The sequence below is a fragment of the Tachypleus tridentatus genome, chromosome 2, assembly GCF_004210375.1.
Source record: "Tachypleus tridentatus isolate NWPU-2018 chromosome 2, ASM421037v1, whole genome shotgun sequence".
NCBI classification, from domain to species: Eukaryota; Metazoa; Arthropoda; class Merostomata; order Xiphosura; family Limulidae; genus Tachypleus; species Tachypleus tridentatus.
In genome coordinates this window covers 119,675,180-119,692,536 of record NC_134826.1, presented here as the reverse complement: position 1 = coordinate 119,692,536, position 17,357 = coordinate 119,675,180, and the positions used below count along the sequence as shown (strand labels likewise).

General features: G+C 33.8%; 1 protein-coding gene across 1 annotated transcript in view; it reads right to left on the bottom strand.

Annotated features, from left to right (window-relative positions):
- Window positions 1-13,095, bottom strand: part of LOC143236462 (apoptosis-stimulating of p53 protein 1-like) — a 124,076-nt gene extending 110,981 nt beyond the window's left edge. Inside the window, exon 1 of the mRNA XM_076474754.1 lies at window positions 12,866-13,095. The gene's annotated coding sequence lies outside the window, so the exon portion shown is untranslated. The remainder of the gene's footprint in view (window positions 1-12,865) is intronic.
- Window positions 13,096-17,357: the final 4,262 nt, after the last annotated feature.

Here is a 17,357-nt window from a genome sequence, read left to right as displayed (position 1 = left end):
CTGATCTCTGTTTCATCTAAGAATGACGTTGTTGTTTATAAGAATCCAGGCATGTTTCCCTTGTAAGCTTGTGACTCGAGCTCAGGTGAAAAATTAAGCCAAAAAACAAATTATAGACACATGCTCAAAGGATGACATTTTTTTAGATCCGACTGGGATCTTGTGAATAACTGTCCCTACTTTTAACTGATTTACTCTTATACGTTCATTTTAATATCTGTGTTTGTTTCAGTTCGATGCATATGACGTATATTGTTGCGCAAGTCCTGTTTGTTCTCTAAATCTCTAGAAGATTCTCAAGAGAAAGAATCAACAATATATGTTTTTCGAAAATATTAGTGTTCGAAACATTATTATTATGTTTTACGAAAATATTAGTGTGTCTTCGAACACCGTCGAACTTTCGAGAATCTCGCCTAAGGGGTATATAAATTCAAGCCACCACAAGACGTCAAGAGACAGTAATAGAATACTGTTGGTCAGTACAGTCAATATACTGTAAGACTTGGAAGTTATAATTGTGGTTAACGCTTATTAATCACAAGTTTACAGAATTTGACCAGGAACGTTCATACGTTTCGAACATTACGAACTGTTCTGCTACAGTGAATTAATTCCAGACGATTGGTATTTCTATGAGAATATTAAATATCTTAATCGGTACAAAGCCAGCTTGTAATCGGTATGAGACCAGCCAAGAAAAAAAAGCTAGCTAGCTTGGGCAGGTGTAAGAGTATTAACTCAAAATTGACTTGCTCGTCGTGGACCTGGTACGTCGATAAAATACTCAGTTTTAGACCAGGTAGAAGAGTCAGTATAGTTTGTAAGTTTTGAAAACTCTTCTATGTAAACCAATATTTGTAATAACTGTTATTATAAACTGTATATCGTTGTTTGTATATTAAAATATATTTGTTTAAGAAGAAAATTGCGTGTATCAATCTTGTTGGCAAATATCATAACTTTGATACATATCTACATCTAATTAACTTTTAAATTAATATTTTCAGCTCCTTGAAATCGTAATACGTAATATAATAAATCGGATACTCGTCCGAGATTAATTAAAATACGTAAGAAAAGTCTAACCATTCATGTGGTTCTCCTACAGCAGTTGACGGACCAACTGTAACTTGCAGGAAGCAGAATCACAGCTTCCAAATTGTTGATTGTAAAAGTGTAGTATGCTAGTCAACTATACTATCTTTTTGAAGACTTGCTGCTCCAATAACAACTGCCATTTTTTTTAATTCTGCCACAACGTCTTTTTTTAATATATCTTGGCCGTCGGAACTACTGTTCTTCTCAATGTGCACAAGAATTGGTACGTAACAATAACAACTTACAGTTTCTTTTGTTTAACTTGTAATTCTCAAAACTAATACCATTAATAATTTTATGTACTTCAGCAATGAAATTAAACTTCGAAAAATGTTACTAATCGCTTCAATTCATATTTATGTTAATATACACTGCTGACCAAAATCTTAAGGCCAATGAACATAAAGAAAAAATATGCATTTTGCGTTGTTAGAATCAACCACTTATTTGAGTAGAGTTTCGAAAGTTGAAAATAAGAAAAGGGAAAATCAAAAAAAAATTAGCATTTAATAGGGAAAATGTGAACACCATGAAATTAGTCTAAATATTAGCTGGTCGAAAGTTTAATACCATACAGAAACGAAGCGTTAATCGGTAAACACGTAAAGAAATTTAGTCATTTGTGTTCAAGCATTAGCGTTGTCAACATCTCCCACTGACATCTCCTATGTTACATCGGGTAAAAACATGGCAAAGGCTAAAAAGTTGACAGAGTTTGAGCGTGGCAGAATTGTCGAGTTGCAAATGTAAGGTCTCTCTCAACGTGCCTTCGCTGGTGAGATTGGGCGTAGTAAAACTGCTGTTGCAAATTACTTAAAAGACCCTGAGGGATACGGAACGAGAATTTCAAGTGGGCGGCCCAAGAAAATTTCGCCGGCGTTGAGCAGAAGGATTCGACGGGTTGTCCTGCAAGACATCAGCCGATCGTCGAACCAGATTAAGGTCCTTACGGACGCAGAATGCAGCTCAAGAACAATAAGACGGCAGTTACGAGAGAAAGGCTTTAAAAATCGTAAATGTCTTCAAAGGCCACGCCTCCTTCCACACCATGAAACAGCTAGGTTAAACTTTGCTGAGAAACACCAAACATGGGACATAGAAAAGTGGACGAAGGTTTTGTTCTCAGATGAGAAAAAATTTAACCTGGATGGTCCAGATGGCTTCCAACGTTACTGGCACGATAAGGAAATCCCACCGGAGACATTTTCTACACGACGCAATGGAGGAGGTTTCCTCATGATCTGAGGTGTTTTCTCTTTCCATGGAAGAATGAAGCTTCAGGTTTTACACGGGCATCAAACAGCAGCTGGCTACATTGGCATGTTGGAGAGAGCATCCTTATTGACTGAAGGCCCTCATTTGTGTGGAAATGACTGGATCTTTTAGCAGGACAACGCTGCAATCCACAATGTCCGCAGGACAAAGGACTTTTTCATGGCGAATAAAGTGATTCTTTTGGATCATCCAGCGTGTTCGCTCGAACTGAATCCCATTGAAGATGTTTGGGGGTGGATGGCAAGGGAAGTCTATAGAAATGGACATCACTTCCAAACAGTGCATGATCTTCGTGAAACCATCTTCACCACTTGGAATATATATCTACCATGCCAAAGCGAATGTTTGCAGTTATTCACAATGATGGCCGTGCAACTCACTACTGAGACCTCTTGTTGGGCATTTCCTACCCTGTTAAGGACTTCATTTTGGTATGGTTTTAAACTTTTGACCAGTTAGTATTTAGGCTAATTTCATAGTATTCACTTTTTCCCTATTAAATGCTAATAAAGTTGTTTTTTTTATTTTCCCTTTTCTTATTTTCATCTTTCGAAGCTCTACTCAAATAAGTGGTTGAGTCTAACAACGCAAAATGTATATTTTTCTTTATTTTCATTGGCCTTAAGATTTTGGTCAGCAGCGTATTATTACAAAGTGCCCCAAAAATCACAAAAAAACTCCATCTTCGGAAATTGAATTTCACATAAACAGATAATATAATCAGAGGACCCAGGACAGATCTGAGCTTCATCTGAGATCTTTTTAAAAGAAGTTGAATATAACTTGGTGCAGTGATAATTTTTTGTTTTCATTGTAGCTTATCGATGAGGTAACAAAATTGCGATTAGATTAAAACAATAATTATTTTCTTTTGCGTAAACGAATAAAATATACAAAAACACTTAGCAAAGACGCTACCTTTCCACGTGTTTGATTTAAATTTTAAAACATCACTTTAGATCTTTGATTTTTGAAAGTTCTATAGAAGGTACATTTTGTTTCTACTGACAACATTCAAAACAGAATATCAACAAATATAAGTTACTTAATAATTACATTTATAAACTACTGTTTGTGCCCGTGCGTATAAAGTCTTATATTATATAATCTATAGATGGGGTTAAATCGTTATCAATACAAAACTATTTGAGTACTAACTTATACCATGTACTATACAACGTTTTTGTGAGTTTATATGACGTATTATACTGTTTAGGTAAGGTAAAATCGTTAACAATACATTAAATTTACTCTAGCTATTCTTATAATGAGTTTCAAGGAGTCTTCTGTATTGCTAATTATACTACCACCCTTTTTTAATTGGATTAGCTTTATATATACTTTACGTTTAGGCTTAGTAATATAGTTAATTGTCCAAATGCACATTTTAAGGAATGTTTGATGTCATTAGCTCTCGTGACGTTAAAAAGCTAGAAAGACTGAACAATAAATAAATTAATGGAACAATCATCTCCCAAGAATACTGTCAGTTTTACGCACGCGAAAGGCGCGGATTTAGAGAACGTGACTGGTTTAATTAAACATGGTTTTCTCATTACACAATTATTATTCTTAGAAGGTATTGCATGACAAATTCTATATACGTAACAAATAGACGTCGTATAATAAAAATGGTTTATATCCGTTTTTGGTTGTCTTCCCCATGGGAATGGGGGTGGTGTATACGAATTATTGGTAAACTAAATGTGGTTACTAAATATGCAACGTTGAAGCAGAACCACAAATAAAGAGAAACTCGACTTTCAGTGGTATGTTTTAAGCTTTCACTTAATTATGAAACTAACTCAAATTTAAGATAAAAATTGTAGCTGTTGCAAACTCTATAAACTCTGGGGTGAGCACAAGAGGTCAAATGTATGAAGTATTCAATAATAGTAATAATAATAACTTTTAAACATAGGGTGGAATTTCACAATCGTTTGGAATTCTTCCGAAGAATCCAGGAATTAAAATAATGCTTTCAAATATTCCCAAAAATATAGATGTTAAACAAAACAAAGCTAGCACATAGTACATTTTATAATCTGTACTAAACGGTCTGGCCTGGCATGGCCAAGCGCGTAAGGAGTGCGACTCGTAATCCGAGTGTCGCGGGTTCGCGCCCGCGTCGCGCTAAACATGCTCGCCCTCCCAGCCGAGGGGGCGTATAATGTGACGGTCAATCCCACTATTCGTTGGTAAAATAGTAGCCCAAGAGTTGGCGGTGGGTGGTGATAACTAGCTGCCTTCCCTCTAGTTTTACACTGCTAAATTAGGGACGGCTAGCACAGATAGCCCTCGAGTAGCTTTGTGCGAAATTCCAAAACAAACAAACAAACTAAACGGTCTATATCCGTTCATATGAAATTAAAACTTATTGAGGTGTATAGTCCTGGCTGTTTAATATACTTCTACTTAAAACAGTCTACAGTAAAAAAAACATTTGATATTACATATAGTTGTTAAGTGATAACTTATGTCCAGGTTATTCGTTTCTGATATTCGCGCATAGCTACACAAGGGATCTGCGTATATTCGTCTATAGTTATAAACTGACATAATATGAGGCTAGCAACAGTACCAACCACAAACTGATCAAATAATGAGATGTGACAATCGTTCTTCAGCCCACCAGTAGCTTCAATGTGCGGAACATATTTTTGAAGTAACGGTCTAAGAACCACGAACCCTTGGATTAGCAGTCTAAGCATGCTAACCACTAGACCACCTCTGGTCATTACAATGACTGACCTGCGCTGTTACGTGATGCTAAGCAATATTATAAAGAATGGGAGAAAGATGGAGGTTTTACTTTATTTTTTAATAAAACGTTTGTTATTTTAATCCCACCAGAAATGATGTTAAGATTTTATCCTCGACAATTTTAATGTCAATGACCGAGCGATCGACATAAAGTTATTTCTACTGTAATATTTGAAACTCACTTGCTTCCTATCAAAATTAATGATCCTCCTATTGACACTTACAGTTACGAGATTAGATCCTCATGCCTCACGTTCAACACGTGTGTTCTCAGAGAGGTGGGTTTCAACACGCACGTATCTTGTTGTACAAGTTTTTGGAGCAGGGTTACAGAAAAACGAGTCCAGTCAAACTTGATTCTTACGGTGAACTGGTTATCATGTTGATGATAACATGGAGGTGAGCAGATAGGATTTATGGTGTGTTTTACCAATATAGGTGTTTGTGCACGAAACAATAAACACTGTCTTCAGATTGGCATTATGAACATATCAATTAGAATACCCATACAACAAAATTGTTATTATTTTTTGCATAAGTTGTGCCACGGTTACCGTAGACAGCAATTATCAAAGTTTTATTTGCTTTCCAACACCAGTTAGTCTAGATAGGAAACTTTTAAATTAAAATATATTGTGTAAAAAAATCTTCCAATCTGTCTTTTTTTTTCTTTACAGCCAACTTTTCGTGAGTATTAAATTCGTAACATTATCAGGTGACGTTAACGAATCCCTATATTATAATGACAAATAAACCCCTTTTTACTAGTAAATGTACCTTTGCTTGAAAGAAAACAATTACAAATAAATGCAGCTGATTCGATAGAAGTATCTGACCTTGGAACTAAAGTGTCGAAGAATTAAAAGATCCCAAATAATTCTATTAACTTCATCTTTGAACAATATTTTGGTTATTTTCCTGGTAAAAACAAATCGTATAGAAAAGTAGAGAAAAATTATGTAAACTCGTGGGAGCAACTCTAAACACAACATACTTTGGATACATCACCGTCAACATTCACCCATAAAGAGGAATTATAAGAAATTATAAGTAAGAAATCAGTAAATGAAATCCTTTACAGTGTAGAGTCGAGCTGGTTTATATTATCAATCAAAACCATACCAAATTCAGCACAAGATCGAAGTCATGAAGTCACCCTGACATGAGTATTAGTGATTGTCTACCAAAAGGCATTGAGAAGATAAAAATGATCTTCTAGATAACTACAAAAGCTTCCGACCTGCTCTTTTTTTAATCATTGTCCACTCAATCATATATGACGAATTTAATCAAAATACAAATATATACAGAAAAAGAACTTAGGGATTGCTTGAAAAACGCGACCTGAACAAATCCTCGTTCCGATATACTTTAAGAAATGTATCAAGGGGGTTATCGTTTTTATAAAGAACCTGCTTAAAAAAACATGTTTGGTATCATCCATCATACAACAATTTTTTCAATTATAGCAAGGCTTCCACGTTCGAAACCTTAAACCTCCAGTAAAATGTCATATCATATTTCAATGTCATGCAATATTTGATAAGTTACGAAGCAGACCACACACATACACAGATAGAGATGATTTCGATAATAATAATAGAAATTTGGTCAATTAAAAGTTTATGTAATCTAACACGATGTTTACCAGGTTGGCGTTTTTAAAGTATAAGTAGAACTATATTTTAAAATGTACAACATACAACAAGCTTCTGAGCACGTGATAAGAGAATTTCAAAACAGACCTTAGAAGTGTGTGTGTTTGTGGAAGTGGTGCGAAGCACTTAATGTTAATATGTCTCCAATACATTATTGGATAAGAAAATCAAACCTCTTTTTTTTTTTTCAACTCACCCTTCATCCAAATTTTCTTCATTCATAAAAGACCACAGTAATAGTCATTGAATTGAGCCCTTTTTTCAGACTTTTAAAAAAATAAATGAATATGTGTTCCTCATTAGCAAAACGTACCGTCTTTTTTTTTCCAATGCACACACAAAAAAGTTCTAACGTATTTTCTACGGTATATTTATTTTAACATCTGTAATACATGTAACATATATTGTTGAATGTGTTTTGCACAAGTCCTGCCTGCTCTCTAAATTTGTAGAAGATTCTCGAGTGTAAGATTCAATAATATATGTTTGACGAAAGCATTAGCGTGTCTTTGAAAATTGTTAGCAACTGAACTTTCGAGAATCTTACCTTAAAAGCTTATAAATCGACTCGCCGAGATACAGTTTAATATTGTCGATTTGCTATAATAACTATACTATAATCCTCGGAAGCTATAACTGTCATAAACGCTTATTAATCATGAAACTATAGATATTTGACCGGGAACGTTTAGATATTTCGAACATTACAAATCATTTAACTTTAGTGAATTAACTCTGGATGTTATTATTTCTACGAGAACATTATATATCTTCGTCGTAAACAAAAGTCAGCTTTTAAAGAATGAGGCCACCCAAGAATACAGAGTTAGCTAGCTAGCCATTAAGAAAAGTTTAACAATATCAACTCATAATTAATTCGCTCATCGTGAGCCATCAATAAAATATTAAGTTCCAGACCAGATAGAAGATTCAGTGTTGTAAGTTTTTAAAACTTTTGTATATAAATCATTGTTTGCCATAACTGTTATTATAAATTGTATTGTTGTTTGTATATTTAAATATATTAGTGTTAAGAAGGAAAATTGTGTGCAATAATCTTGTTAGAAAACATCATAAATTTGATACATATCAACATTCAATTAACTTCTAAATTAAAAATAAAATTTCTGCTTATTTGAAATCGTAATACGTAACGTACGTAACAAAGTATTGACTGGAATTATAATGTAGAATAAATACGAAAGTGGAAGAAGTATTACATTTATTTTCTGGAATTAATTAGGAACCTAGGCCTAAGTGATTTGCATAATGTTGAATATATTTGTGAAATATCTTTTCCTCCAAATAGTAAGATTAATTATAACCTACTACACGTCTTTTAGGGCATGACTATCAAACTGTTCATCACTCTTTCTCTAGTCCTACAATAAACAATGTTCCATAAAACTTGATTTTGGGGTAACTTAGAGATACTGATTCTAACAGGTAGTTCTACAAAAAAATGTGTTCTTTATGGAACAAATAGTATTGGACATTCAGATTTTATATTGTTAATTTGTGAATAATCAACATAAATCAATGGAAAGTGTCAAAAATTGGAATTAGAGAATTTTCAAATTTCAAAGAACATTCAGCCGCTCAGAAAACCCTCCATTTTTGAAAATTCTGGATCCGCCCTACATAGCTTGCGCAGTAACTAGTGTAACTATTTTAAAATAAAATACTGCCGCTTGTTAACATTCAAATACTACGTGTCTTACAGAACATGCAGAATTATACCATATAACAATAACTTTTACATGGTAATGGGCTTGTTTATTTAAAAAACATACTTGCAATCATAGAAACAAAATGTTGACAAATATGTGAAAGCAAGCAATCGTGAGATAATATCGTGTTGAGAATTATTATGAAAATCGTACTTTATATACTTGTTATAGCGCAGTAAAACATTATAATTTATATGACATAAAACCTAGCTACCTGTGTGATTAAAAACACTGTTCTTCCAACCTGTTAAAAAATAAGACCATTATCAACGCCTGTAACTACAGACAAGGCCTTGACAGCTCTTTACGTGTATGGTTGCACGCACTCTGATTTTTTCTATTTCAATTCGACCTTCACAGGAGAAACATATGGGCGGATAAAGCCTACTTCCTTATAACTTACACAACATAATCAAGCCTTTTTTTAAAATAACGCCTTCCTTGTTATGTACAGAAACGTTTCTTCGTTCATATTATTCAGTGTATCTGTTTTCTTATAGCAAAACCACATCGGGCTATCTGTTGTGTCCATCGAGGGAATCGAACCGCTAATTTTAACGTTGTAAATCCGCAGACTCACCAATGTCCTAGCGAAGGACGTGTTATTCGGTATAAAACTAAAGTGTATTGTCACTTCAATGGGAGTGAAACCTTGCATAAAATTATTTAATGAAAATGTTGACAAAAGACAAACAAACAACAAGAAATATCTCATGTCTTACGTACGAGTCTCCGATTTATTAAAGTACGTACGTTACATATTATGATTTCAAATAACTGGTAACTTGAATTTAGAAGTTATTGAATGTCGATATATATCAAATTTATAATATTTGCCAACAAGATTGACACACACAATTTTGTTTCTTAAAACAAATATGTACAAAAAACACAATACAATTGATAATAACGGTTATTACAAATAATTATTTATACACAAAACTTTTAGAAATTCACAAACAATATTCAGTCTTCTATCTGGTCTGGAACTGAATATTTTACCGACAGTCTAGGCCGATCAAATTACTTTTATGTTGATTCATAGATACAATTCACTTGACAGGATTGCTAACTAACTCTATTCTTCATACGTCAGTTTTTCCGACGACAATATTTAATGCTTTCGTAGAAATACTAACTTCCGAGTTAATTCACTGAAGATTGTAATGTTCGAAATCTATAAACGTTCCTGATCAAATATCTGTAGTTCTCTGGTTAATAAGCGTTTATAACAATTACAGCTTCGAGTCTTATAGTATACTGAATGTAGCGACCAAACAATATAGCCATAAACAGAATTCTTGAAACCGTTGGGGGCCACAAAAAAGTGAAGATTAAAATCGTCCCACAGTTGTTTCACACAAGATGGGCATCACACTTAAGAACACACAAATAACGATTACATCAAAGAGTTTGCAGATGTAAACTCAACAAGACGCAGTAGTTGGTTGATATTTTGTTCATTTCATACCATCTAATTTTAGCAGCTGACAAACAATACTGTCAGTTACATGAACAAACAAGAATTAAACGTGATAACTTATAACTTTGTAAACATTCTAAGAAATGTTTAATACGTCAACTGTCACAAAGTCAGTGCGATGGATGGTGCTGCATGTCATCTACGAGCTTGATGTTTAACGTTGAAAGACGCAAGACTGCTTCTAGATGATCATCAGTCAGCTGATTGCGAGTGTTGTTTTTGTTCAGTTTCATATGCGAGAAAGCCTGTTCGCAGCAGTACGTGCTGCCAAACATGCTGGTGTGGACCAGTGCATTCTCTTTCAGATTAGCAAATGTATCAGACAACGTTTTGTAGAAGTCAAGCAAATTGTTTTCTCGGTAAATAGCACGCAATTCATCAGATGACTGGAAATCAGTAATTTCAAGCTGATATTCTGCTGACAAGTCATCCACTAACACTCTGAACGGATCAACAAAAAAATTCATCAACAATCTGCGTTGGTCAAAGTCATGAAACCGTGAGTTAAAGGATTGAATCAAGGTATCTATCTTCCCAATATAAACTTGTGTGTCAATGTTCTGATTCTTCTGTAGCTGTGACTGAAAAGTGAGAAAATGCACGAAGTTGCCTGATGCTGCTTGCTGCCGGAACAACTGCCACTTTGTCCTGAGAGCTGAGATGTGATTTGCAAGCTGACAGACAAGTTGATTTTTGCCTTGCAACTTCAAATTCAGATCATTAAAGTGTTGTGTCATGCCGACCAGAAAGGTCAAATCAGCTTGCCATGCTGGATCAATCATGGAAACCACTTCTGTGTCTTTGTTTTTGCTTCTGAGGAATTCTATCATCTCATCGATCAACTCCCAGAACCTTCGGAGCATCTTTCCTCGACTCAGCCAGCGTACTTCACAGTGATACATAAGGTCTCCATAGTCTGAATCAATTTCTTCTAGAAGACTTCGAAACTGACGGTGATTGAGCCCTCGTGATTTGATGAAATTAATGGTTTTCGTCACTAATGCCATCAATGCCTGAAAACCAAGTTCTTTACTGCACAGGTTCTGTTGGTGAATAATACAGTGCAACTTCACCAACTGTCTGTTCTGCTTTCCTCGATGCTTCATCAACAGTGCTACCAGCCCGCCACTTTCTCAGGTCATGGCTGGTGCTCCATCAGTTGTCACACTTATCAGTTTCGTAAAATCCAATGAAACACTACTACACAGTCGTACTGTCTCCTCGATAGAGCAGACCCAGTTGTCTGATCCTTCATGGAACCCATGCTGATTAGTTCCTCTGTGATATCAAACGATGACGACACACCACGAACAAAAACTAGTAGCTGTGCTGTTGAACTGATGCCAGTCGACTCGTCTGCTGACAAAGTGAAGTAGACAAAGTTGACTGCTTTATTTGTAAGCTGCCTTGTCACGTCTGCTGAGAGGTGTGAAATTCTTCGTTGAACTGTCATACTATTCAAAGCCACCGTCTATAGCTTGCGAACTGCTTCCGGACACAACTTTTCCGATGCAGGTAATCATACATAGATTGACAAAATCACCATCAGTAAATGGTCGGCCAGATTTCGCTATCATCAACGAAATATCGTAACTGACCTTACATGCTGCACCTAAATCTGCTGACTGTATCTATAATATTCAGTATTGGTTTGAATTTCGCGTGAAGCCACACGAAAGCTATCTGCGTTAGCAGTCCCTAATCTTGCAGTGTAAGAGTAGAGGGAAGGCAGTTAGTCATCACCACCCACCTCTAACTCTTGGATTACTCTTTTACCAACGAATAGTGGGATTGATCATAACATTTTAACGCCCTTACAGCTGAAAGGGCGAGCATGTCTGATGTGATGGGGATTTGAACCCGCGAACCTCGGATTACGAGTCGCGTGCCTTAACCACCTGGCCATGCCGGACCCTCAATATTGGCGACTTACGTTCATGATCAGTGTGAAACACTTTGAAGTAAATAAATGTTCACAATAAATGTTTGATACCGTTATGTAATTTAAAAAAAAAAACAACACTTGAAGCTTCGGTTGCAATTCCTCCCTTTTTCCTCCATATTTCACTTTTTTTTCACATCTCAAAGAATAACCGACGCAGTAGTTGGTTGATATTTTGTTCATTTCATACCATCTAATTTTAGCAGGTGACAAACAATACTGTCAGTTACATGAGCAAACAAGAATTAAACGTGATAACTTATAACTTTGTAAATAAGGTTTTGAAATTCAATATAATTAAATGGCGTAGCCTCTATTCAGTTATCTTTTCAATTGCCAATAAAAGCTGTTTTTAGCAAATTCATCTCCATATCAATATATAAAGAAGTAAATAATTACTAGACATCGTTAGGATAGATGTGTGCTTCAAATTCAATGGTTTGATACTTAAATTTGCTTATTAACTTTAATAAAGAATATAATACTACTTCTGTTAAAACCTATTAAGTTGAGAAAATGAGTTTAAATCTGATCACAATATAATACAATTTTTATTCCATATTTGCAAAACTAACAAAATTATTCACCACATTACACTACATATAAACATCATCACACATATTCCTCTGATCAATTTAAAAAAAAACTTGTATTTTATAACGCTAAAAGTTGGTTTTTCAAAACTCGCGATAGTCAGAGCACACTGTTTACTTCTGGGCTTACCAGAAACTAAATAAATTATGAGAAAGTAAACAACGAATTTTTCTCAAAGAGGAAGTATATTCCTTCCAGCTTGGGGAAGAAAAGCAGTATTGGTTTAAGACGGCCAAAGTGTTATAAAACACATGACAAAGGTTATGCTGGGGAGCAAATTAATTAGTCCTAGTGGAATTAAGAGTGAAAGGATACGTACCATACCACATGGAAAGAGACAGTTAGTCGACTGGAAGATATCAATAAATTCTCTCGTTCAGTATATTGGTTTACGTTTGAGAGTTCTTGATCTCCATGACTGCCTTTCTCGTAAAGATCTAATCTTGATGTTACGTAAAATAGAAATGTCCCCTGTTTGAAAATACGAATTGTCTTTATTTTTTAAATGGTGAACACTAAACATTGAGTATAGAACAACTCGCCTCGTGAAGTAACGGATAGCAACTGAAGGTCAGTCATGCACAAAATAAGAAAACGCGTGCAATATTTGTTCTTTTAGACTAGATGTCAAAACCTTTGTTATATAGGTGAGAAATCAAGTAAGCTTGTCAATGAGAGAGAAAAATAAATACTTGTCCTACCACTAGTCGTCGTCTCGTATCACAGAAACCATAAAATTGTAGACAGTTGGATGGTTAAGAAAAGAGAACCACAAAAAGAGAAAACATTGACGCTTATACTGTAATACTTATTGTAGAGTCAACGTAAGGCTTGGTATAATAATACCACAAGCATGTAAATTCTTTTTATACCATTCAGTTTTAAATTACTATCTTATGTTAGTGCTCAACTCTCCAAGTTTCTGTTATTGTTTCTGGTGTAACATAACGTAAAATTTATCATTCAGTCTTCAAAGGGCCACACAAGGAATAAAAGTTTATGGGTTTCGATCTCATTGGATATATTAAGAACTCAGACTAAACATATAATAAGAAATTATTCCGAAAATATTTAAACGTTTTAAAACTGATTTATTGTTTTGATCTGTGATTTGAACCAAGAATTTCAAACCAGTTTACTATATATAATTTATGATGTGTGTGTGTGTAGCAGATTTACCGTTATACGTTTATTTTAATGCCTACGTTTGTTTCAATATATTTTTTATGCAACTGACGTATACTGTTGGCTGCGTACTGCATAAGCCCCACTTGTTCTCTAAACTCATAGAATATACTCGAGAGTAAGAATCAACAATATATGAATTTACATGTTTTCAAACATTATTGAATGTTTGAGAATCTCACATGATTGGAATATAAAACCGACGCGCCGAGAAAGAATTATTATTATTTGCCAGTTACAGCCAGTATATTGTAAGCTTCGAAAGCTATAACTGTGATTAACGCTTATTGTTCGGTTACCTGTAGAATTTGACCAGGAACATTATAAACTGTTAACTTCAGTGAATTTACTTCGGGCATTAGTACTTGTTCGAGGACATTACATTTCTTCGTCGGTAAAAGTTAGCTTATAAGTGGCATTACGCCAACGGAGCTAGCTAGCTTAAGCGAGGTGTGACAATATTAATTGAGAATTAATCTGCTCGTCGCGGACCTAGGCCGTCCATAAAATATTCAGTTCTAGACCGGATGTAAGACTCAGTATTGTCTATAAGTTTGTAAATCTGTTGTATATCAATCATCATTTGTAATAACCATTATTATACATTGTATAGTTGCTCGTATATTAAAATATAATTGTATTAAGAAAGAAAATTGTGTGTATCAGTCTTGTTGCCAAATATTATAAATTTGATATAAATATTAACATTTAATTAATTTCTGATTTCAAGGTTTCAGCTGTTTGAAATCGTAAAACGTAGTGTACGTAATATAGTATATCGGAGACTCGTCCAAAATAAAGAATAATACGTAACAGTATGGAATCAGGTGTTTCAGTATACATTTAAAAGACATCAAAGATGCGCTAGTGGTTTCGCAAAGCATATATTGTTGGTTCTTACACTCGAGAATATTTAACAAATTTAGAGAACGGGCGGGACTTGTGCAACTTAACAATGTATGTTACATGCGTTAAACTGAAACAAACGTAGATATTAAAATAAATGTATAATAGTACATCCGTTACACTTCCCACAAATTAAATAATATGGATAAAAGTGCAAAAATTTATTACAAACCACATGATCTACATATTAATTAGACGCGTTCTAAAGTTTGTAGTTTATTAATTTATGCATGGAATAACATTAAAATAGCAGAAACATCTTCAATCAACAAAAACAACAAATACAAAAACCAAGCAAAACATCCAAGTAATCTTGTTAGTAAAGTAAAGAAAAATAAACGATTGTCCTACCACCAGCTTAATACTTTGATACTTAGATCAAGTTAAACAGTTCACATATATTTGTCTATATAAAGCATAATTTCCAATACAAAAAGTTCATTTTTGACATTTAAATCAAACTAAACATGCTGAATATAGATATGTCTAGGATGCTATTCCCACTACATAAATATCAATTTCGACACTTTTGACACTTAGATCGAATCCTACATTCAAAATACAAGTTTAGAGCAATATTTTCATTACACAAATATAACTTATGATATTTTGATCAAAATCCACAAATCCACTGTTCAGAATATATATGTTTAGGGTATAATTGTCATTATATAAATATCACTTAACAATTAGGTTAGACTAAACTCTTGATATAAATATGAGTGTGTGTGTGTGTGTATTTAGTACATTATTATCATTAAACAAATGTAACTTTTAACATTTAGATGAAACTAAATTGTTCATAACATATACCTAGGGCATGGTTTCTAATAAACACATATCACTTTTATCATCTATTTCAGAACAAAACATCTAGATCATTATCTGCATTACATAAATATCAACATTTACATTTACATCAGACTAAACGTTCAGAATATATTTTTATGGGATTATTACAATTACACAAGTATTAGTTCTGAAACTTACGTAAGAGTGAACATTAAGAATACATTAATAGGGTATAATTGTCATTAAAGAAATATTACTTTTGACACTGAGATCAGACTAAATATCCAGAATATATATTTAGAGTATTATTCGCATTACAGAAGTATAATTTGACACCTAGGTCAATTTACAATGTTAAAAATATGTTTAGGGTATTATTTCCATTCTATAAATACCACTTTTAACATTTAGATAAGCCTGAAGTAGCTCACACACACATATATTTCTTGGACATTTTCTCTATCACACGGTTTCCAAATGCGGAAATGTTTTCAATTACATCCAACAGTTCACCATGTACAGTTGTTAATGTATTAAACCTTACGGTTTCTTGTATTATTTCATACAATTAAGAAAACAATGGTCTCATTTGTTCCATTCTTGTGTTTTGGTCTGGAACATTCGATCATACTTTTATACCTAGCCTTTAACATTTCATATTTATACTGATAAAAATAATGTTTAGACTTCAAAGCAAGCAATCATCTGTAGTGGCTCGTAGTTAAGTGTGTATGTGTATGTATTAGCATAAAATTACGAGCGATGTTTAGTACAATAATCTTATACCTCAAATAAATATAACTATCAAGCGTGTGTACACAGCAAAAAGTGAGAATTACATGTCTTTATGGCTATTACAACCTTATGAATTTCTCTTGGAGCACTGTATATAAATAACACAAATAATAACTATAATACACCATTTCATTAATTTTCTTATTTTACTGTTCCAAGTTTCTTATGATAACTGGTAATTCAAATGAAATATTCAAATAACAAAATAGTAAATGAATTAACAACGTTTTGAAAATAACCTGATGATCAGGTAACGAAATTTTATTAATACAGATAGCCTAACTGCTTTGTGCCATAAAACACCAAATCAACCAACCAATACTATAACGTTACAGAAATATAAAATGTACTTGTTTGGCATGATTACTTTTAAATGAAATAAAATTTAAGGTCACGTGCTACCGAGTAAAGAATCCTCTTTGTAATCCACAAGAATGCTTCATACATCTGGTATCAAACAACGAAATACTTTCTGATTAATTCAGCATATCAAGATGTTTTTAAACGTTTTCAAACTTTTACAAGTGTTTCTGACAACGACAACAAAAGTTATATCCATAAAGATGTTTATTGATGCTATTTCGAAAACTATGCATAATTATAAAATTTCCAACAGTAATTTCTCGTTCTAATACAAAAGAGAAACTAGTTCCGTTATTTAGTCAGTCTAATATAAACTGTTTGTTTGTTTTTTGTTTTTTTTAATTTCGCACAAAGCTACTAGAGGACTATCTGCGCTAGCCGTCCCTAATTTAGCAGTGTAAGACTAGAGGGAAGGCAGCTAGCCATCACCACCCACCGCCAACTCTTGGACTACTCTTTTACCAACGAATAGTGGGATTGATCGTAACATTATAACGCCCCACGGCTGAAAGGGCGAGCATGTTTGATGGGGGATTCGAACCCGCGACCCTCAGATTACGAGTCGAACGCCTAATACAAACTGAAACATGGATAAACGTTTATGTTATCACATTGTACTTAAGAACGTTCTGATATTTAATTTTAAAATATTAAATGTGCAAATATTTGAAATTATACTGAAAGTCTTTATCATTTAGCTTATATTATGAAATTATATATTTTGGTACAATTTTAATTAGAGTGTGGAATTTTATACCATTCTCCAGGCA